This window comes from Pogona vitticeps, chromosome 1 (genome assembly GCF_051106095.1).
Source record: "Pogona vitticeps strain Pit_001003342236 chromosome 1, PviZW2.1, whole genome shotgun sequence".
Taxonomy (NCBI): domain Eukaryota; kingdom Metazoa; phylum Chordata; class Lepidosauria; order Squamata; family Agamidae; genus Pogona; species Pogona vitticeps.
This window is the reverse complement of record NC_135783.1, coordinates 66506135-66530752: the sequence shown is the minus strand read 5'-3', so window position 1 is coordinate 66530752 and position 24618 is coordinate 66506135. Positions and strand designations below refer to the sequence as shown.

At 41.0% G+C, this 24618-nt stretch overlaps 1 long non-coding RNA gene across 1 annotated transcript; it reads left to right on the top strand.

The window, feature by feature from the left end:
* Positions 1 to 768: 768 nt before the first annotated feature.
* LOC144585905 (uncharacterized) lies at positions 769 to 23420 on the top strand. Its single transcript, XR_013540527.1, has 2 exons — positions 769 to 15819; positions 23237 to 23420. It is a non-coding gene; the product is annotated as an uncharacterized LOC144585905 (long non-coding RNA).
* The last annotated feature ends 1198 nt before the right edge of the window (positions 23421 to 24618 follow it).

The following is a 24618-nucleotide window of genomic DNA, read 5'->3' as shown; positions in this document are numbered from 1 at the left end:
CAGGTCCTTAGTGAGGACACAGCAATCCTTTGCCAGATAATCCCAATGTTTCAGGGCTTGGTTGGCATCATGATGGGTATAATGATAGGACAGTTTAAGTGGACAGGGGGAATGCCACAGAGGGAGAACAACTCTGGCCAGCAAGCTAAAGGACTTTCTCCATTACAGATTTGCCTCCTTGTGGAAGAAGGTAGAGTATGATCTAGGAACCCAGTTGAATCCTCTTATTGAATAGTGGGCAGTAGATATTAAACAGCAGAGAGGGGGGCAGTGCCAGCCAACTTTCCATCGCATGTAGCAGTAGCTAGTAGAGACTAGCGATGGGGACGACTCAACATTCTGCTGAGTCCCTGCCGCCCCCTTCCTATTCAAACAAACAAACAAAAAACACCATTCTGCCTACTGGCCACTGATCACCTGATCAGCGGTAGATAGGCAGCCACCCCTCTACAGCCAGCCACCCCAATGGCCTACCCCCACACCCCTTTCCTTTACCTACCTTAGCCCCCATCTCCATCAACACCTCCTTACCTTAATTGCTGCTGCAGAGTTCTCTTTCTGGCCTCCCAGCCATGCATGTAAAAAGGGAGACTGGCTGCCCTTTGCAAAGATGACAGCTGCAGCTTCCCTACCCTCAATGAAGCCACAGCTTGCCATCTTTGCAAAGGGCAGCCAGTCTCCCTTTTTACATGCATGGCTGGGAGGCCAGAAGGAGACCTCAGCAGCAGCCATTAAGCTAAGGGGCTATCAGCAGAGGTGGACTGGGGGCTAAGGTAGGGAGAGGAAGGGTGTGTGGAGGTAGGCTGTTGGGGTGGCTGGCTGTGGGGGTGTGTGGCTGCCTATCTGCCGCCAATCAGGCAGAATTTTTTTTAAAAAAAAACCAATACGAAGGATGAATACAAATGGGTAAATATCCGTCCCTTCATATTCATTGAGGTCTCTGGAACCCACAAATATGAAGGGAAGAATATTTAACGAATTGGCTATTTTTGTCGAAAAAGACAATCCGTTTTTATATTCATCCCCATCTCTAGCAGAGACTGATCCCTTGTCTTATTGGGTTGAGAAGGGGTCTGTTTGAGGAGGTCTGGCCAAGGCGGCAATGTGGCTGCTGTCTTGTCCACCAACTAGTGGACAGGGAAATCTTTCCGTGTCTAAATGTAATGAAATGTGGGGTGCAGTTAATCCTCTTTGTCTGGACTGGTTGGGCTGCCTGCCTGCGCATTTGAAGGATGCTTCAGGGGCAACCAGACTGTAATATGTAGGCAGCATGGTCTGAAGGGATGTATGTTACTCAAATATATGCAGATATGGTCACCTGGACTACAAAGTATACACTCCAGTATATAAATCCATCACTGAAATAATGAAAGTACCTCTGGGTGGAATCTACTATATACATTTTGGATTTTTTTTTCCTTGATAAAAATTTGCATTACTTTGAAGCTTTTCATTCCTGACTAGTGAAACTCGGCAAATCAAAGGCAATTCATCCTCCAAAGTGGTGATTGATTCAAGTCAAACAATGCTTTTTGATTGATCATAACGGAAAAGATTGCATGACAGGAATAGGATTGGGCTGGAACTCAAGACAGCACAAATGTTTTATGATGAGTATCATTACAACTGTGCACTCTATTAATTCTGTATTATGGGCTTTATTTGTTTTTTGTTTTTTAAAATTTTAAATTAAGTGACTTCAATGCTTAGAAATGACAGACAGTTCTGGAAATAGAAGCTTAATCTATTAACTATTTATTTATTTTTATTTATTTTATTAGACCTCCAACCCACCCATCTCAACCAAAGGTCTACTCTGGGCGGCATTAAAAAATTTAAAAAACAGTTAGACCAATAACTGTAAAATAACTGTAAAATAACTGTAAAATAATCTTTTTTGGGGCTGAGAGTCTAATTCTGCATTACCTACATGCCTCCTCCCGAATCAATTTAGGATATTGTATTGCATTTACTACAGTCAGTCAGTTCAACTATGCAGAACATACTCTATTTCCTTCCCAAAGTTCTCTGTAAATGAAAAACAATATTTGAAAATGCATGTAGGTTGTAGCACTAGGCAAGTTATTTTTTAGTATGGAAATATGAGAATTGACTATATAGTACTTTCTCTGCCCCATTGCATTGATTTTACTATCTGGCAATGCGATCCAAAGTCAAAGATGTGCTTGTGTTTGGAACAAGCAGATGCCTCCTGTGTCGATCTCAGACATCCTTGTATAACTGGATCTGCTGGCACAAGGGATGTGCTGGCTTGGATAAGGAAAGTGGCAGAGAAGGGGAGGAAGAGGGGAGGAGCTGAGTTATGACCCCTTCTCAGGCCCTGCTAGATCCTGTTCCCCAAGGAGGAGGAAGGATTGCAGACTTCTCCCTACTTCACTCTCGGATGCCCGCCTCCCTTTATCACCACCAGACTGATACGGATCCAAGTATTCTCTTGGAAAAGCTGCTTTCTTCTTTTTCTTTTTTTAACTGATGACAAGTCTGAGAACCTCCCAGCTACCATGGCCATTGGTCATTATTCCACACTTTAAAACAAAGCTCCACGGTTTGAATATTTCTGCAACTTTTCAGATATCTCATCAGGGAAGCAAGAGGACTTTCCCAAACATGTGCCAAGAAGGTTCTGTGTTTTGAGAACTGCTTCTGCAAAGAATTCTTGGTAGCACAGCGGTGACAACCAAGTTTTCTCCTGGAGCACTGGGAAGTTTGCCTCTCTCTTTACACATTAAGAGGAAGGTCCCAAGCGTCTGACGTCCCCTCAGCTGCCTTCCACAGCAGCTTGAGGTTACTCCCAAATGTCTTCAGAGAGTGTGATACACAAATGATACATGCTTCCTATGTACACTATGGCAGTTGTTGCCTTTTTGCCAGACTTCTAAGATAAAATGACTGGAAGACAGAATGGAAGCCTCTGCTGATTCCTGTCATTGAGGGAGGTGTGTGTGTGTGTGTGTGTGTGTGCGTGCGCATGTGCGTGTGTGTGCATGTGCGTGTGCGTGTGCATGCACACATGTGTGCTCTTTGTCTCCCAGCCTGTTTTGTGAGATACATCATGAGATACGTTAGGCTGACAGACAACGTATGGCCCAGAGTTACCAGGTGAACTTTGCAGCAAGGTGGAGTGTCAATCCGTGTCTCTCCAGTCTGAGCCATCTAAGCTATCAGCCATCTTTACTATTATACTGCTGCAGTAGCTGCCTCACAGGCACCCCTCTTATTATGCAAATGAAAATCTCTTGGACCTAAATCCCATTGCTATTACCAACTAGAGTAGACCAACTGAATCAGTCGAATTTGCACAGTGTCAACTTTCCATTCAGTAATAGATTCATCTAACTAGATTTACCCCTTGATGTCTGAACTGTTAAAGGTTGTTGTATTAATTCTTATCTATTTCATTTTTACTTTCCAGCCCGTTTTATCACCAGAGCCTGGAAAAGTAACTCGTTTTTTTTTTTTTTGGACGTCAGTGCCCAGAATCCCCCAGACACTGGTTATACCACCTGGGGAATTCTGGGGATTGCAGAGCCAAAAGGTGAGAGGGGTGGGTCACTTGACCTTCTAGTCACTGTGACAAAATGACCTTTAGACAGGCAGCTAAGGAATGGCTGTGGGATGGCTTTGCCAGTTCTTCTTTTTCCTGTAATATATTTTAATTAGAAGAAGGAGAAGCCTCAAGCCGTCCTAGTTTTACTTTTCAAAAGAAACAGGAAACAGGAATAAAAGATTCAGAAACTGGCTTGAGTCATATTTTGTTCAAATGCCAAGAATTTTTTTTAAGAAAAACAAAATTATTTCTTCTGAATCACCTACATGAATAATTCCCTGAGTGAATCTTTAGAATATTGTTCCTCATAAGTTATTTGCCTTCTTCTCCCTAAGCATTCAGGTCTAATGGGTGGGTGAGCAATGTGTCATCCTCTAAATGTTGTTGGACTACAATGCCCATCCTCCTTCATAACTGACTGTGCTGGCAGGATTGATGGATGTTGCAGTCCAACACCAACTAGAGGGCTATCCGTTTGTACTCTGTTCCATTATTATCTTCACAGGAAGCCTTCTCCTACAGAACTTTCTCAGTAGATGTGCACTTGTCATTTTCTAAAGATAGGACCTTTCCTTTTCTATGGTGGTGTCCTAACTTGGAGAAAGCCTTCCACAGTCTATGCAAATATTGCATTGCTTTATTACCACACTAAAACATTTTATTAATAAAATAAAAGGTGCTATTTTTAAGTTGATGATTGGAACTCTGTTCCAAGGAGTGGAAAGGAAATGGCCTCAACATATTCCCAGCCTGCTCTGGCAAAATTTTGTGTTGAATGCCCCTTCTTGCACTGTTTGCAAGATTGGTGACACAGCAGGTAATACAAGGGAGAACCTACAGTATCAGGGGCATGCCTTGGTGATTTCTGTTTTAATCCGTGTTTAGGCAATAGGTCATAGCAGTATCTGTTTCTTAATGCATTTACAATTTTAAATGTCTTGGTTTTATACATTATCTTTACATTTTAAGTTTTTTCAATATACTGAAGATACAATGTTGTGATGAAATTGAGAACTTGGAGTATATGAAGAATTCAATTGCTGGACTCTTCTATGCTTCTGTGAGCACCTAGCAAGCTGACCTAATTGACACAGACAGTTCACACCTTCAGCTCATCTCCTGTTATTGAACACTTCAAAGAAAGTACTCAAGCAAGGAGCACTGCTTATCTTTGTCACAGGGCATATCGAAGTTTCCCTGCAAGGATACTCTTGAAGTCAGCCTGCTTCCTTCCCATAGAGTTATGCAGATGTGATAGTGTGAATGTCAGCAAGTCAGGAAGCTACCTTTTGTCCTGATGGAACATGAAAGGGACTTAAGATATCATTGCGTAATAACCCATTTACGTGCATAAAAATGAATTAGGGAAACTAGTTAGTTAGCCTAGTATGTCTTTGAGAAGAACTATGCTTTGCTCCCCTGCTGTTCAGTAATGTCTTGAAAGGACTCAGTTTGACTCAGGAGGAGAAATTGAGTCTGTTGGCCATCTTATGAAGCTGTGGTGGGAGGATACACTCTATGCATGTCCCGGAAATATGCTGTCTCTCTGCTCAAATGAGTATAGGTAGGGTAAATTAACTTACTGTATATTATTTTCTGGTGTGTTTTCTTCCTAAATACTTGTAAGTTGGTCTCTGTATTTGCTCCTACATTTTGAAAAAAAGATCTTGTAACCATTTGGAACTTTTATTCTTTTTATTTTTATTTTATTTTTTTTTTTGTTCTTTCTTTTTGATATGCTGCAAAAATCCTTTCAAGCTACTGTTTGGTTTTTGGTTAGAGGATTTATGATACTGGAGAGTGGGGTAGATAAATTTAAACAGGGGCATGACTCTGATAAAAAATTAAGTATCTTCTCCCAGAGCACCTCTCTTCATATCAACATTGAAGAGACCCCTCCTAGATGCTTTAGAGGAAACAAAAGGGAAATCAACCATAGATCATATGCATTATGTCTGATTTAGCCCTGAGATGGCCTATTGGCTATGTGGAAGTACCATCTTGACTAACAGGAAAAGCAGAATGGGCTTGTGAATCAGCCCCTGTTTTGTGTCATGATGCATAATAGTTGCCCCCCCCCCGCCAAATACAAGAGATCCATTTTCTTCTCTTCTCCTTCCTAGAATTTGCAGGTTGCAGGCAAGCCTTACCTTTGCTGAGTCACTAGCAAGCACTCACATTCTATTTCCTGCCCTTTTTGGCAGCCTCTAGACATTCCTCCAATGACAGGGCACATCCAATATCCACAAGATGAACCTGGAGGCTCAGTACATCCCCTCGACCAGCATTTCCCATGTCTATTTTGCAGTTGCTCATTCACCATCTCATTTTCCAGACACACAAACAGTAATTGCAAATAACAGATCATTAGCAGGGCATGTGAACGGGTGACAAAAATGGTGTTGAGATTCATTCTCTGGGCTAGGGAGATTCTGTCCTCCCCACACCTATCAGCTCCAGGCTCTGGCTTACAGAAAACGTTCATATTGCACCATCAGTTAGGATTTTCATGTTCATTTGAGCCGAAAGTATGTTGGACACAGTGCTTAAAACATTATACCTGAATTAAAGTCCAGATCACACTCAATCCTAATTAATTCGCTACGCTAGCTTTGTGATTGCCAGTTACTGTACATGACAGCTTGGTCTTGTTTGAGGAGGAGAAGGAGGAGGAGGAGGAGGAGGGGAGGTGATGGAGGGGGAACAAATTACTTTTCATTTTCTCATTTTACATACACTGCTGGAAACAGGAGTCTGGTCTTGCATATGTTAGTGTGCACAGTGTAAAATCTGCTCAGATATTTGTGCACAGTCATGCATTTTGCCACTATATTTTACGAGCTGTGTGCACCGGCATATCTAACTGTGGGCCTAGTTTAAGGTCAAACTTTAAAATTGGAAGAATGATTTTTTTTAAAACTGTTAATATGTAAATGAAAATGATTACTCCATTGAAGTAGCATGAGGAATTCTTTAAAATGAATCATGGGCTTGAAATCCTGTTTGCATAAGTTTCACCATGTAAAACTGATTAGTCATTGGCCAGGAGAGTTTTTGGGAAATTAAAGATTTCCTGCTTCTGTTCAGAGGTACCCATGGTTCCTATATAATCTTTTTCATCATCAGGAAACTGTAGGGATGAGGGAAGGGAGGAGGAAGTCTTTAATTACTGAAAATCAGCAAAACCAGGAAAGTCATCCCGGTGTCAGTAATTTTGTTTATTAAAGATTTCCTTCTACCACCCAGCAGGTCCTGTGGGTTCCTGACAATGAAAGGGATTATACTGGAGCCATGGGTGGCTTGGGATAGAAGTAGGAAATGTCTAATATCTGAAAAATTGTCCCAGCAGATGACCTCATAAACTGTAAGGTAAAGGTAAAGGTTCCCCTTGACAATTTGTCCATTTGTGTCCGACTCTAGGGGACGGTGCTCATCCCTTTTTCCAAGCCGTAGAGCCAGCATTTGTCCCTAGACAGTTTCCGTTGTTACGTGGCCAGCACGACTAGACACAGAGCGCTTTCCCACCATAGTGGTACTTATTTATCTACTCACAATTTTTACATGCTTTTGAACTGCTAGGTTGGCATAAACTGTACATAAACTCTCATAAAATCTCATAATGCAATTGTTATCTGTGTTTAATGAGATCCAGTGTCTCTCAAACATTGAGAAGGGTGTTTGTCATAAAATATGCAATCTCCTCTTCCTGCTGCTAGGAAAAAAAACACCCATGAGCCACAACAACACAGGTTTCATAGACGGCTCTCAAATACACTGCTTCAATAGCTAGGGTGAAAATATTGTGGCAAAAAAAATTCTCATCTTCCGAGCCATATTTTCCTGCACAACTGTTCAGTGACTGATTTCTCATAGCACCCACCAGCTCCACAAGACAGTTACACAATTGAAAACTTCTGGCTTTAGTCTCCCATGGATAATTTCATTTAAGCAGTGCTTTTGGAATTTTACTTTAAGAACAACAAAAAACTGTATTTGAAATTAGGTGGAAGACGTAGCTAGAATCATTTGTATGGTCCTTCCCTTGAGGTAGCTCATCTGTTGTCTTGTAGCTTTGATGGAGCAAACAAAAGAGTGCTGTGGCATTTTTAAACACTAGCAAGCGTATTTAGAAAACATACATTTGAAGTTTGTTTTGTTTGTTTTATGAAGTGGGTTCTCTTTATTATGTCATAATAAAATTAATCAGGCTTCAAACACTTAGCAGCGAGTAAATATACACATCTGTATTTGAGAAATACATCATTTGATCCAAACTCATCTTTTCTTAGAAGTTATTTTTCTCTTGTTGTACTCTGAAATGGTTTTAAAAATGATTTTAATTCAGTGCTTTTTTAAAGATAACTTATTAAAGAACACTTATTTAATTGTATTGTAATTGTATTGTAACTTATTGCCTAAAATTCTCTTACCTAATCACACTAGTGAAGCATGAACTTTTGGAGGTGAATTGCCCCATTTTAACAATCATTAGACATAATCAATTGCATCCTGAGTTGTATGACTCTGTGTGCAGCTGATATTGTCTACAGTGATTTCTTGGGGCAATTTGCTTCCAAAGGTTACGCTATTTGTTGAGCTATGCCAGACGATTTTCGCCAATATCTCTTTAACTGCATCTGTTTCTAAAGCATGTTATGAGCTGCTTTGTTTCCTGAAATTAGATAAAGGTTGGGATATAACAAAATCAGAGAAAAAATATTACAACTTGCTGTATTCCTTCTATTAAAAGCAGATACAGGTGAGAATACCAGAACTTGTAATATTACAATATAATTAAATACGATAGCATATTAAAACAATGGATTTAAGGTTCAAAACAGGGAGAAGAAATGATTCAAATTATTCTTAGCACAGGGAGCAGTAGAATTAGACAGTAACCAGAGACAGGGTTCTAGAATCTCTGCAAACACAGTGTAGCTTCTGTACCAAGAGAACACGTGTGACAACCTGGCTTAGTCTGGACACTCTTAATTGGTCACTATTTGCATAATAAATGCTAGACTGCAAATTCCTGTCTGTTGCAAAATAAAAGAGAACATCTTAAAATTATTGATTAAAGTTCTTCTTGAAGTGAAACTGCAGATAATTTAATTTGCAGTGCATGAAGTACATGTACATATATATTCTGAGTACAGAAGATCTGATAGATGTTTTAGCAACCATTCACATTCAAAACTATTCTGCAAAGACAGCTGTATTTAGGAGACTAGCCATGCACATTTTCCTAGCATCATCTTGAAACTGAGGCTAGCTTTGCTCCAAGTGCTAACTTCCAAAACCACTCCTCTCACTAAACTGTTCATGGGAAACCGGAAACCAACAGTTTTCAATTGTCTGGCTGTCAAGCACATGGTGAAAATGAATTGGCCTATGACCTGAAGGAGTGTAAGTCTAAGGAGCTGAGGAGGATTTCCTTAGCTCTGTATCTTCAGTGACAGCTTTTATAGTGTAGTGTTAAAATCTATGTGATAGAATCAAAGAATTATTGACTCTGTGTAGAGCATTGGTTCCCAAGCTTGGAGATCTAGATATTTTTGGACAATAGTTTCCTTGAGCCTTGACCGTTTACTGTTCTGACTGGGGCTACTGAGGGTTGTAGCTCAAAAACATCTGGATTTCCAAGCTTGAAGACCAGTAGTTAAACAGCGGGGTTTTTTTAAAATTGGAGGCTTGTGGGTGATTCCCTCTGTAAAGTAAGAGAATGCACATAATCAGGCTATATCTGTACTATTTGGTCTCTGTTATCCCACAAGTTTCTAATCTGCCATCTCATGAAGGCACGGTGGTGACCCTGCACTCTTGAAGTCTGTGCCGGCAGAGCACAAGCAGTGGCAGGTGCTACCAAACTGCTAAGGCGCTGAGTATGTCTGTCAGTTGAGGATTAAACTAGGCAAGGAAGGAGAGGTTTGTCACAAAGGACTGCCTGCCAAGTGATTAACTGGCCATGGCAACTAGGAACATAAGCATAATGGGAAATAGTTGCAATCGAGATTGGTGGAAGGACTACCTGCACAGCTGAAATCACAGATCATCAAGTTACCCAAAGCATTTGATCTGTGATTGCCTTTCCAACAGATAAATGGAAAATGCATGGCTAATAAAACATGTAAGATTTTAAGGCAATGCAAAACTCTTTGTTGCTGATGGTACTGATAGTGTGCTGCTGAAAAGCAGACTGACTGGTGCCTGTGCGTTGGATTGTGGGCAACAGTATATGGCAGTGCCAGAAATCTCAAACATATGGCAATAAAATGGAAGTTTAGCTATGTTACATATACCCATTTAAGCTCAAACTGAGAAGAAATTAGAAATGTGCATGGCGTAAACTTTACTTTCCATTTTGTTTTGGCTTCTTTTATGGGGGTGCCTCTTTTGTTTTATGTTTTTCTTGCGTGTCTCCTTTCATCCACCAGTGCCACCACAAAAGGGGGCACCTCTTTAGGGTAATTTCATCTCGTTTTTCCACACTGAGGAGACAGTATTGAGGAGAAGGAATTGAACATTGTCCTCCTAGAATCAGTGAGGTATTTGATGGAATACATTTCACATGCTCTCAATTTACCATTAAGACCCCATAATTCTTCCTTAAATGTATATATTTTTTAAAAAAATCATTTCATCAAAGCCTGTAAGACTTCTAACTAAGTAAGAAATAATGAATTCTTTTATCTATATAAGTTAATCTGCAGGTTCAGCCTATTCTATTTTAAGCAGCAGCTTCTCTCTGTGACTAAGGTTCTCCCTCCTGGTTTTCTCCATTATTGCTTTGGCTTAAACATACAACTCAGTCCGCATAAACAACCAACAAGAACCAGTTAAAAGAGGGAAAATAATGCCATGAGTGTGATGTAACATTGCATAGTGCTAGCATGCAGCTCTACTGCAAAGGTCAAGATAGCCTTAAATTAAACCCCCAATCAGTGCCGGTTAAGAGGGATAATATGCTGAAATGTTACCTTCCTTCCTGTTAGAGCTTCATCTTATCTTTAAAAGAGGATTGGCAGAATAAATTAAAGAATGGGCCAGTAGTCAAGATAGCTGTATACTCCCTCCAGTAACAGAGGTAGTATGCCTCTCTACATCCATTGCTGAACAGCATGGTCAAGAAGGCATGATTGCTCTCATGTCCTTCTGAAGGATTTCACACAGCAGTACTTATGGGAGATTACTGGACAGAATGTTGGGCTAGCATTTGGTCTGATTCAACAGAGTGTGTGTGGTATATTCTTTGGGTAATACTGAGTTTGGTTTTTGCTTTATCTAAATGATATTCAAATTTAATTTTCTGTGCTTAAAATGTGTTCTTATTGCTCAATTTATTCATTCCTTATGCATGCTATAAAATGTACAATGCAAAAAAAAAAACAAAACACATTTGTTCCCTCCATTATACAACCAGAAAGAGGAAGAAGAGTTTAAAGTGCAGTAATTCAGGTAAGTGGCATATTCTTCCTTGATGGTTTTATTCCATTTGTGTGTGTGTGTGTGTGTGTGTGTGTGTGTGTGTGTGTGTGTGTGTCCATGCTTGTTGATTGCTTTCCTGACACCAGAATATGAGTGCTGTTACTCTTCACTATCGTTAAATAAGAACTGAATTCTATTATGCTCTTATGTACCAGCAGCACAGCCATTAACTCCATTCTGTTTGCAAAATGTATATCTCTGGTGATGAAACATGAGGATGAAAGAACATTGACATTTTAATGTGTGCTTCTGATTTCATAAAGTTATTCTTATATAAAGGTACCTTGAAAAAAAATTTTTTTGAAGTATCCAAAAAAGTAAGTCAGTTTCGGAAGTGGAATCAGCATGGGCACCTCAAGTTTTCCTTCCAATATTACTATTTTGTTACCAGAGAGAACAGTGCTTCCTGCATTTATTCAAGGGGCAAAAGTGATTGAAAGATTCAGTGCAATGTTTTCCCATTCATTTGGAAGCACGGTAGCTGGGGAACATGTATCAGCCAGTGTCATCTTGGTTGTTAATTTCAGCCAGTTTCACTAATAATATAGTCAGTGGCAATTCCCACTGTACTAAAGAGAAGCTGGAAGTAAGGGATGATGCTTTTCCTCAGACCAATGAGAAAGCCTGTTTCTGAGATGAAATCTGAATCCAGATCTAAGCAACCATTTCAACACAGTTCATTATGGCGTCTAACATTTTTTTTTTAACTCCTTGTTGAAAGAAGATGTCTGTTTGGAAGCCAGACTTTTTCCTTAAGCCCTACACTTTCCAGATGATAAAAGGGAACATATGTTGTCCTGGCAAACGAGTATTCTTCACATGGTGTGTAGTTAACAGAAAAATCTGCTCCCATAGGATATAGCAAGAACTACCAGCTTAGATGGGAACAGTAAAGTTGAATGGCTAGACATCGCCCATGTAATGTTTCTGAACATTTCCTAAGTTTGCCTCAGAAGATGAGTCCAGGTGGGTTGCAGGATCAGCCCAAGGATTATCACTATCTGGGGCAAAAAACATGATGAGGCACCTCTCTATGCCATATACAGATATTGACTGGACTGGCAGTCACAATTTACTTCAGTGGTGGCATGAAGTAAAGCCCGAGTATGAAAGTCTAGTTTAAGGAGTGCAGGTTTGTATGGCCAGGTGTCTTAGGTGGAACATCTAGGATTTGGCCACTGCTGCCCCACAAAATTTGCTGCCTAAGGCAGTTGCCTCACACTCCTTAATGACAGGGCCAGCACTGAGTGTTATAATGCTTGTCTTCTTATGCTATGCTACAAGTAATGACAAACATGATTTAGAATTCTTTAAAAAAATCAATGAAAAAGATAGCCTTCTGTCTGATACTATCAATTGACCCACAAATGTCTAAATCCCTCCCCCCAGGACTTTTTTTTTTTGCTGTCTGACAGAAGAGAAAAGGAGAGGACCTTGCTTTCCTCCATCCTTTCCCTAAGGTCTGGCATGTTACTATTTCACAGGAAGGGCTGCTGGGAAACATTTTTCCAGAGCTGCAGACTCATGTCAGCTGCTGCTGCTGCTGTGTGCCAGGCAATGCAGGGAGGGAAAAGAACACCCACTTGTCCTTTGCTTTTCATTGCTTTTGCTAGAGGCATGGCAAGGGTAAAAGCACAGAGCAGGTCCAGGGAGAGAAAAGAAGTGGTGGGGGAGGGAGTTTAGATACCAGGATTCCTACAAGGGGAGGAAGAATTTATGTAGCATTATTATTTAATGCATTACTATACAAGTATTTATACAGCATTTATGTGCATGCCATTTATGCCCCACCATGGGTACTAAAGAAGAAGCTTGTTAGACTAGGGGTTTTTAGAGTGTATGCTTACTTTTTCAGTTTTATTTGTATATTTATATTACTTTCATGGAAGGCACCCAAAGTAATGGCTTGCCCACTAGATGGGCGTGGTATAAGTTTGAAAAATGAATGAACGAACGAATGAACGAACAAACAAACGGAACAAGAATGGTGGAGCCCTATCATGCTCCCACTGATACTGAGAGTGTGATGACATCTTCTCTAGGGTCAGTTCTCCACCTTCTGGGATATATCCCACCCATTGGTGTCAAATAACCTGACTCCTACTGTGACAGAAGCAAAAAACAACAACAACAACAACAAAAAAAAACACCACCCACTTTGTTTCTGAGAAAGCTATCACCACAGGTGTTATATTATTACACTGATCACTTGAGTAGGGGGAAAATAGAAAAATCTAGTATCCAAAGTTATACTAAAAACCCCAAAGTTTAGAGAAATATAATCCATTGCAAGTGGTCTTGTAGGAGGTGGTGGCACATTGTGCCTATAGGAGGACATGGGAATCGAGGGAGAGTGAATTCTTAGTAATGGTTATGAGATCCCTGTAAAAGTTCCAGTTCTGTGCTAGGCTACTTCTGTGTCCCTCCTCAGTGATATATGTGGCATTGGTTGAGAAGTGAGGGAACATGACTTCTATAGAGTGAGGGAACATTTATTTTATTTATTTATTTTTCTTGTTCGATTTATATCCTGCCCATCTGGTATATTCTACCACTCCGGACGGCTTACAGAATATAAAAAACAATTAAAAAACATAAAAACATTAGCATACAACAATAACAAATAGTGCAGGAATAAATAAATAATAAATAGCAAAGCAAAGCAATCAGTAGTTGACAGGAGGGAAGGCCTGGATGTACATCCATGTTTTCAGTTGGCATTTGAAAGTACCCAGCATTGGGGCCTCGCGAATTCCCAGAGGAAGGTTGTTCGAAAGGCGAGGAGCCACCACTGAGAAGGCCCGGCTTCTATAGAGCAAGCATGCAGCAAGTTTTGAGTCCAGTCTTTGTGATTTTCAATCTCAAGGAAAAGGGAATGGGAATAACCTGAGTTTCAATAAAAAGACCCTGGAAAGCTGCTGCTGCTCACCAGGGTAGACAATATCGGGCTAGGTGAATGTACTTGTACTTTGACTGATATACTACAACTTCCTACACTCCTAGGAAATTGTCTTGGAATGAGGTTTGAAAGAACTGAGATTTGTGTCAGAGCCCCAAAATAAGGGGCTCTGATACAAATTCTGCTCAGATTTAAAGATCCTAAATCTGAGGAGAAGTAGAGGAAGTTCTCCAATCATTACACCTAGCTAGAGCTTGGAAGAATTATTTTTAGAGGGCTCCTGCTCCCATAACCCTCCAGGCAGCATGGCCAGTGGCTTCACTGAGAGATGGATTTTGAGAGCTGCAGTCCAAAGGAGTAATTTTTCCAGGCTCTGCATTGGTGGCTGACACACAGAGAAGAATGGACTCCACAAACATGAGACATACCCAACCCCTCAACACCCCTTCCAAGACAAGAGAGAGACACTTGTCTTGTTTGAAGATGTTCTCTGTCTCAAACAACCTCTGATCCAAAGCAGGTCCTCTGCTTTAAGAAAGAAGGCCATTTACAGATCCCAAACATACAGTGCTCCTTCTCCCTCAGTAGCCTGCCAAAAAGAGAAAGAGACTGAAAGAAAGAAAATGCTGTGTAAAACAGAACATGGATGAATGTCCCTGGAGTAAGATAAATTGTGTTGCTGGTTTCAGGACTAATTGCCCTTGGAGACACCACAGACTGAGCTGCTACATGGGCCAGAAAATAAAATGGTGTCTGGTGGCTGGCTAGAGAAACAATTTCTGCAACAGCATTCCTGCCATACACAATTAGATGGCTATCATGCTTGCTATCATAGTCCAGCATTTGTTTCCAGTGTCCCAACAGGCTATGTTTATTTTGTATCTGACAAGAGGAAACTCTTTTGTCTCCTCTCCTGTGCTTCGTATATATACATTTTCAGGGGTTTTCCTTCCTAGGTATTTAGGCTTCTAAAAAAACCACTTTTGGTGTATAAGTGATCTTAGCAAGGCTTGATTAATTAGGAGGCACACTATACTTTAGCATAGCACCACAGTAGCAACCTAAAGAACCACAGCCTCTTCCTTGTCGTGGTGAAACGCTAATTACTCGAGAGCCCATTATATCAAGTACTTTCAGGTGATGTTTGCTTTAAAAAAAGGGTAGAAGCCTACAAAGATTTTGAAAGTTTGGTGTGTACGGAATACCTAGCGGAGTACCAGGACAGGATTCAACTCTACCTCTTCTTTGCACCTGAGTACTGCCTATCAGGACGGAATAAAATTTTACATTCAAGTAAGAAAAAAAGGGGGAGGGGAAGGAGAGAGACAGAGGCAGTGTAAAAAGAGAGAAGTTACAAGACGAAGGGGGTGCTTAAATTTTCCCCTCCTTGCAACTTTGAAAATTACATCCTCAAAGTACTTCTTTGCTTCACATCATCATCTCTTGAAAGAAACTATTGCCACTATTGGGTTTCACACTGCAGGCGGCTCATGGGCTAAAGAGATTTCAGGTGAGCTGAGATGTATAAGGGCATATATAGGAGGAGGATGCAGGACAGCGGTGGACTCTTTTTAAACACAATTCAGATTGCCATCCACCAACAATTACAATATTAACAGTATTAAACAGTACATGAATCATATATTTCTATACCCTCCCTCCCATCCTTTCTAGTTGTAGCTTACTAACGGACTTCAGCCAGCCATATGAATTAAGCTGAAGGCATTCCCGGCCATGTGAATTAAGCTGAAGGCAAATAAAGATATGGACCAACATCCAGTTGATTGTCTGCTGAGTGGAAAATCCTATCACAAAGCAACAAGTGAACACATTACTTGGATGAGTGTTACTGTCCTGAAAGTGAAAGGTGGGTTTTCTTCATAGCAAATCACAACTTGCATAACAGCAACACATTGTTCTTTGAGTAAGAGACTTGATTCTGTGTCACTACGCTGGCATGATTTTCTGCTCAGTAGGAGCTCACTAGGATATTTGCCCTAAATGGAGCAAGACATCCTGTGGAGGACATTTATTGCCAAATGTGTAGCATTGCATATACTTTAGATGTCACATACCTTTTTTTACTGATACTTCTGTGCCCAATTCCAATGATGGCTCTATTTCTTAGGAAAGGAAGGAACAGTGATTGAGCTTACTGATGTGTGTTGAAGAAATGTAAATGCATATTGCAAATATCGTGGTGTATATGGTGGTAGGCCGCTACCAAAGAGGGTTGTAGCTTAGAGGCAGAGTATTTGCTTATAGGCAGCAAAAATGCTCCAGAAACAGATAATAGGAAAGATTTCTGCCTAGATTCTCATGAGTAGGTGACAGTCTGACAGCAGACAACCGGGGGCGGGGAATAAATTCAATCACTGTTTTGTAGACAGAATAGACATGGAACAGGCTCATATAGATAACCATTTCATCATTGTCCTCCCAACCCTGGAATAAAGATGCGAGACAAGAAGTATGGGTTAATCACGGGCCACACTTTATTAAACACAATCAATATTGCCATCCTTTGGCAAAGAGGGGTCCTGCCATAGTGCGGAATCAGATTTAAGCACAGAGGTCTCAACAAATGAATGGGTCCCTGGTCCCAGGTTTTCGCAGTCTTAAAGACAGTGATAACCTGGCCAGCCCCAATTTGACCATCCCCGGGCCTCAAGCCAGCTTCTCCTCGTTGACTGTTGGTCCAAGTGTGGCCCCAGTGCATCTTTCCCCCAAGCACTGTAATCGCACAATCTGCAGTGCCGGGAGGTCAGATGGGCTATATCTTACCTGAGATTATAATGGGACTCATCAACCAAACCTGTTATATCCGCACTACCCACCACAGCATACGGACTAGCCAAGCTAAGTCCCATGCCCGCTATCGAGCCAATTGAGCTCAGCAAGCAGACATCCAAGAAGACATCCAAACCCAAATTGGACAGATGAACACCATCGTTCTGAAAAAACTCAGGCCTATCCATACAGATCCTCTGGTGACCAATCACCGATCCAAGGCCGCTGCAGGCCACTCTGCAGACCTCCCAATTAACACTCCTGTGGGCAGTGTTAGTGGAGAAAAAGCTCCTGGCATCTCTCCATGCCAACCAAGGGACGATAGTTGACCATATAATCTGCATAGCCGGATACGTGGCCTTTAGCCATGTCAGATCGTGCAACACATCCAGGATCAAAGCCTTTCCACAATATCTGGCCAGATCATTGCCACTCAGATGTATTACCAACAAATGTCGATTACATTTTTGGTTTGGACCAGCAAGGCTGTTCTTTTATTCTTATGACAGTGGGACATAAAGAAATGCATGTAAACATTTCTCCAATAAAGTTCTTTTTTTCTCTACCTGTAAAATGGGAACCACTGTTGCAGCACACAGTTTTCTTTCTTTCTTTCTTTCTTTCTTTCTTTCTTTCTTTCTTTCTTCCTTCCTTCCTTCCTTCCTTCCTTCCTTCCTTCCTTCCTTCCTTCCTTCCTTCCTTCCTTCCTTCCTTCCTTCCTTCCTTCCTTCCTTCCTTCCTTCCTTCCTTCCTTCCTTCCTTTTTCTTTCTCTCTCTCTCTCTCTCTCTCTCTCTCTGAACAGTTTGAAAAATTCATTCTTCAAATTATTATATTCTGCTTAAAACCATCTAATCTTTTACTAATGTCAATGGTTCAGAAAGTAACGTCAAACCTCAGTAAGCAGATTCCATATGCACTGCACTATTTTAACTAGCTGCTGAAGGTGCTCACGCATCACCTCAAGAAAAAGGGACATGCTTGGGGGAGTGTGAAACAAGCCCCGTGTAGCTCAAGCGATAATCCGCTCTGCATTCTTCCTTTGGTTTCTCCAGGCAATGCAGCACAGAAACCTTGAAGAACAGGCTCCCAACATCCAAAGAGTTCTGAACTTTTCAAGTCAGTGGCTGTCGTATGCAGGTGGCATTCATAAATTAGAATATTCTAAATAGTCCGAGTGGAGCTTGTGCATTCATACATTGCAGTCATAAAATAGTGGATTTTCCAATTTTTGTTACACTCTGATAAGATTTTTAAACACACACGTACACTCACTCTACTGGCTAAATTCACTTCTCTTGGCAGAATTGCAGAAGTAACTTCTCTGACAATGGAAATCTAAAACTTTTGCGATTTCTTGCCTTTTCGGATGGAAAGTAATTTATCAGTTCCTATTAGCTCCAGTCACCAACATGAGATGCCTTTATTTTCCTCTTATGAGACATAAAATGCATCCCACCTATACTTTATATGCTAACATGAATATTTCAGTCTCAATTGTGAAAGCTCCCTGTTTTTGAAACCTTTCTTCTAAGAGAAAAATAGCATAATAGTGCTTCTCATTCCCCGTGCCGCTCTCCTACAAGCAGAATTATGAAGTGTGTGGATGTCTGCATCCTTCTTATGGTGCAAAGTCTCTGTGTGATATCCTGTGGGTCTGTTGGAAATTTACTGCTCCTCTCAGTTTTGTATATAAAGATTTTTTTTTTCAACCTATGCTTTGTCCCTAAGTCCTTTGCCCTGCCAAGGTAATTTTTCAGACCAGGGCTAAAATCCTATTTTGCTCAGTGGGACTCCTTCCCAAGGGCATAACTTGGGAAAGAGTCCCACTGAATATAATGGGATTTACCAGGAAGCTATAACATTATCCATATTTACTTGGAAGGCAAGTTGCATTGAATCCAATGGGATGTATTCCTACAAACACACACCCAGTGTTGGGTTGGTTGTAGGTTTACAGAAGGGCTGTTCCAAGATATATGGTTTCAAATTGCTGTTACAGTATTTCCTTCTCTTCAGAAGTGGATGAGGGAAAATGGACTGAGGTTGAATCTGGACATGATGGAAATCTTGTGTGTGGGCCGCCCTGGCGTCAGTGGGTTGGGAAACTCCCTCTCCTTTGGTGGAGTGACTCTTCCCATGAAGACTGAGGTACGCAGCTTGGGCATCTGCCTGGACCCAGATCTCACCATGGAAACCCAGGTGGTATCTGTGGTCTGGGCAGCCCATTTCCATCTTTAGAGGATTCCCCTATCTAGACGCGGGGGCACTCATGAAGCTGATTCATGCCCTCGTAATCTCAAGAATAGACTACCGCAGTGCTCTCTCTATGGGGCTACCCTTGAGGCTGATGTGGGGACTTCAACTGGTCCAGAATTTGGCAGCCAGATTAATACCTGGGGTGGAGAAATTCTAGCACATCTCCCCCACTCTGGCTGCCTTTCATTGGTTACCGGTTCATTTCCGCATCGACTTCAAGCTTATGATGATAACATTCAAAACCATAAACGGTTTAGGACCTCAGTACCTATCAGAATGCCTGCTCCCAGCCAGATCTGTCCACAATACCTGTTCTTCACAGGCAGGGCGGTTGAGGGCCTTGATCCTGAAGGAGGTTCAGAGGGAAAGAACAAGAAACTGGGCCTTCTTGGTGGCTGCCCCCTGCCTATGGAAGAACCTGCCTATTGAGATCTGCCTGGCACCCTCACTGGAGGGGTTCAAAAGAACATTGAAGAGCTGGCTTTTCCACCAGGCTTTCCCAGAACACTAGGATCTCGCCCTCCCTTTTTACCATTCTTTTTGCCATCCTCTCCATCACCCTTTTTACCACCTTTATTGTCATCTGTTTTAATTTCCCAATTTGTTATGTATTAATTAATTTTTATCTTGTTTTTTATATTGCCTTATATTGTTCTTAGCCACCCAGAGTGGCCTGGTTGTCACATGGTGTGGGATATAAATTCAAATAATAAATAAATAAACAAATAAATATCACTATAAAAGTTGTTTCACTTATCACAGTACCTCAGGTTAGTAGACGAGGACCAAATCTCAATTTATGGAGGAAAGAACCAACTGGACTTCCTGATTCTCTTTCTAGTCCAGAAAGCAGCTCCCTTCCCACAACTCTTAATTGGGATCGAGACCGTGACTCAGAGCAGGGGGCTTAATTTTTCTTCCCACCCCAGTTTGTTCATGCAAATGCTCCCTGCCCCCCAGAGCTGATGTTAGCCACGGAGAGCAAAATATACAAGTACTTACTCTGCTTAGAGTTGCCAGTTTTCAGACTGGTAGCTTAAGCCTGAAGGAATTGCTATGCCTTTCCAGGTCTGTGCCCTGGCACTGCTGGATGAGTCATTCAGAAAAAAATGAGCCCAAATCCTCTGAACTTTACAAGGCAAAGAGATTGCTTGATCCTGCAGACCCTGGAGCCTCTGTCCTGAGTCTAGAAAGGAGGTTGGACCACCACTCAACCCAGGAGAAAACCACAGGACAAAGACTAGAAGCCCTCAGATGAAATGCTTGGCATCAGAGAAAGGCTCCTCAGGAAAAAGGCCTCATCAAGAGTAGATGGCTCCTCAGAGGAAAGCTCTTCCTCCCAGGGAGACTACTTGGTTAAATCCTGCAGCTGAATTCCTCCTCAGCTGGCCAAGTTCTTACAGCTTAGTACTGGGGTGTGTGTTCCAGCAGCTCAGTGATGCACATTTTTGGGTTGTGACCTCGGTTTTATTAGAGAATATGCCTCTTCTTGTTCCAGATCGTGCTTTGCATCCTAACCTTTTGTGCTGACTCCTTGTTCTGCATGACTTTTGAAATACTTGACTGTACTTTTTGGACTCCTCTGGAATCTGATACTGGCATTTTGCTTCCAACCTCCATCCACATTGCTTTCTTTACACACCGGTAGGACTTGGTCTGGCAGATATCTGCCTATTGCACCAAGTGTTCTGGTTTGCACAGACTTTGTTGATGTGACCAGCTTGACTTAGAAGAGCAGAGTCTCTAGGAAGGCAGACAGAGCTGAAACCAAGCAGTACTGGAGAAAAAGACTGACTTCTGTGTGTGAAGTTGCTTTAAGTCACCAGCTTAGTGTGAAAGTGTTTGTATGTACATTGCGCCAGAAAGCAAAACGTACCCATATGCATGCACTCATTGACCTCCTACTCTTCTGCTGTCCTTACTCACTGAGTTTTTTTTACTTTTTAAATTTTTTTTATTTTTTCACAGAATAAAAGAAAAAAGAAAGAAAAGCAACAGACCAAGTATAAAGGAAAAAGAAAAAAAAACTAACTAACCTCTCAATTTAAACTAACCCCCCCCCCTTTGGAGTCAGAGACTCTAGCCTCATTAACCCCTCTACTCTCCCCAGTTTGGTTTCCAGTATATACTAAGTAGATATACATATATCATAAACTTTGCCTTACGCTCTGTCTTCTTCTGGGCCCAACAGTATATTAGTTCCCAGCTTTGTTTTACATAGTCTCTTGGTTGTTCCCATAAATGCTTCTGATAGAGTGTCCAGTTCTGCTGTATCCCATAGCTTTACACCATCATTAGATCTACCATGCTGTTTGAAACTAGGCAGGGAGTGGAATGTTGCTGTTGTGACTCACACAGTGGTAGTCCTGGCAGACTTAAAGTCTGGAAAAATACTTCCTCTTCTGCCCTTTCCTGTCTTGTGTTCATGACATCACAAGGGTTTGTGCCCAGTCTCAGATTTTGACTCTGAAATCTCAGATGATAGGATACTATTGATCTACTGTGTCTGTGACTGGATGATTTTCTATCTACAACTCAAAGCATGTTGTGCTGGTGGTGGGAACAAAAGGGTGGGCAAGCAGAGCAAATGTACTGTGAATAGTAACTCCACAAGCAATAGTTGTAACTTGTATTTCCTACAGTCACATGGCTGACAAACTGGTTAGCATCTTTGTGTGTCAGTTCCAAATGAGATGCAGCAGATCCAAAAGTCTTCCTCATTGGTGGGAGAGGTGTGTGCACAAAATCAATGGAATAGCAATTGAAACATATCATCATCATAATCATCGTCATCATCATCATGGACAATATTGCTTCTTTAGGGGAGGTAAAATTAGAAAATAAATAAATAAGAAAAATGGGATTAAAGTAAGGGTAATAATTATTGCCATTAGTGTACAAAAATAACACCTCTTAGCTGAGGTATTAATTCTCAATGGTGTGGTTACAAACTGTGTCACTTTGCTGGAAGAAAGATAAACAGATAGTAACAATTTATCGTGATCTATGGAGCCCCGGGGTGGCACCCAAGTGGGGTATCACAGATATTGGTACAAGGCTTAGTTTTATTTATCTTTCTTAATGTCTTGGAACAAAGTCATGAAAACATCTCATTAATTAAAATTGTGCATATTAAATTGGGAGGTGTAGCAGAAAATAGACTAATCACTTAGTCATTTATTGGGTGTCCTGAGCTCATATAATTTACTATACACCAATTAAATGTGAAATAAATCCTGACTCATTGGAAATTTTATTCTCTGGCTTGATATTTAGAGCTACAGTTTGCTTTCTTCCAGTGCTATGCCATTAATATGTAAAATGCTTTCTTCCCCTGCCATCCACATAAATTACATAAATTAAAAATTTTAAGTCCTGAAAATTGTCTGCTTGTTAAGGAACATGAGGACTAAAATTAGTGATTTAGAGCTATGAAAACAGCTTATTTAAGGGGAGCAGGAATTAGTAAATGTGGGTGCCATGATTGTGGTTTTTATCATGTGCTGCTAAGTTGTTTAACAATGTCCCTATGATTTCCAAAAAGTCTAATTGTCAACAGCTCTGCCCAGCTCTTGCAAACTCAAGGGTGTGGAGCACAGACAGAGTTCTGACTCCTGTCCTCTGAAGATGGCAGCCACAGAGACTGGCAAAACATTAGGAAGAACAACCTTCAGAACATGGCCAAAGAGCCCGAAAAAGCCACAACAACCATTAAGGGTGGGGCTTGATCCCTCTAATAGTTGTTCTTCCTCTTTTCATGTCCCCTTAAATTTTTCCAAGCATTTTAATCTATTGCAGTGATTGCCTTCTTATAATGTTCCCAAAGTATGATACCCTCAGTTTTGCTAGTTTTGCTTTTGGAGAGAGTAGATATAGAATTTACTTATTTGACTTTTTAATGGTCCATTGTATCTGCAAAGCTCTCCTCCAACACCACATTCCAATGAATCATTTTTTCCTGTTACCTTTCTTCACTGTCTAGCTTTCACATCTGTGCCTAGTTATTGGGAATATCACAGTACGGATGATCTTCACCTTGGTCTCCAGTGACACTTCTTGCACTTGAAGATCTGTTCTAGTTTCTTCATTGCTACTCCTCTTAGTCTCAATCTTCTTCTAATTTCTTGGCCACAGTCTCTGTTTTGATTGATGATTGAACCAAGGCATGAAAAATCTTCAACAATTTCAATTTTTTTTAAAGCTGCCAACATTAATTATTCTTGGCTTGCCCCACTAGGAAAAAGAAAAGAAAAGAAAGGAAGAGGAAACCAAGCTTTCAAAGAAAGGAAAGGAGACATCATGGCACACAAAGATATCAGAATAGTGATAAAACCGAATGTGCCCTCGAGTTAAAATCTATGTAGTTTCACCAGTTGTTATGCTTTAATAAAAATTTTGTTTTTATGTTTCAAACTTCAAAACCCTCAGGCTCCTATGATTTGGGCTTAAGGCAAGCCTAGTGAAAGTAAGGACAGTTTAATTGTGATTTGCCCGGTAGAGGTGGCCATAGCTTTAAAAGAGTAGGGAACAATATTGTGCCTTGAGAAACCCCACAAGCGAACTGCAAGGACATAATTCTAATCTGGAGAGGAACTGTCACTCCAGCGTGCTGAACAGTCTCTCCCATCTTATTTTCAGAAGCCTCTGATTTGTGGCCAAGGGTTAAGGCCATCTCTACTGTTATGCAACTGTTATGTGGCAAAGAACTCTTCAGAGACCTGAGGTGGGTTTGGCATGGCTCTTCTAGGGATGGGATAGGAAGATATAGTACTCCATTACTTCGGAAATGTCTTGGTCATACTTGCTGCATTGCTTTGCTTGGAGACTGGAAATAGCTTACTGGTAACTGTTGCCCTACCTGCAAGGGCAAAAAGACCTTGATTTCTGAATCTATTCATCCAGTGGAACCAAGCAGTGATGAACTCATCACTGGGAATAAGAACTTCCCATCCTGCCATATACCGCTCAGATACAATAAATTTCATGGCAGGCCATCGCATGGCCATTAAATGCTCATTGCTTAGAAGTATAGCTAAATTTGCATTTAAAATAGAGACCTCATAAATGTTCTTTTTCAAAGGGGAAAAAAACCTGTGCTTACATCTGACTTCCATGCAGATTAGATTGTGGTGCTTCTTCTCCTTTACCAAACAGCCATGCTGAGTCTTCTTGGCTATAGTTTCCTCACACAAGCATCCATTGGGGTGAAAGAGTATCATTTTGAAAGCAATATAAATCCTCCACACTTCCCACAGGCAGTATTGTAAGCATTCCGTTCCAAAAGCTGCCTCACCAGAGTCCTTGTGAAATCAGGTACCATCTGGCATGTTTGCATTAATTCATCCACATTGCCTGTTATTCCTGTGCAAAAATGTCAAAGGACTCTGTGTTCAATGCATGAAGGATCAGGTGCAATCGCGGTGTTTGTTTCTTATTGAGAAATTATCATACCTACAAAGCCAGCAAGTGACTGGATGTATTCCAGAGATAGCTGCGAGTTTGCATTAGGGAATGCAGGAAACACTCAACCCTGCTTCCATCAGAGACAAGGGGTGGGGGAGTTACTCCCTTTGCTACAACTACCAGAATCCTACATACTGACTCTGAAATAATTTTTTG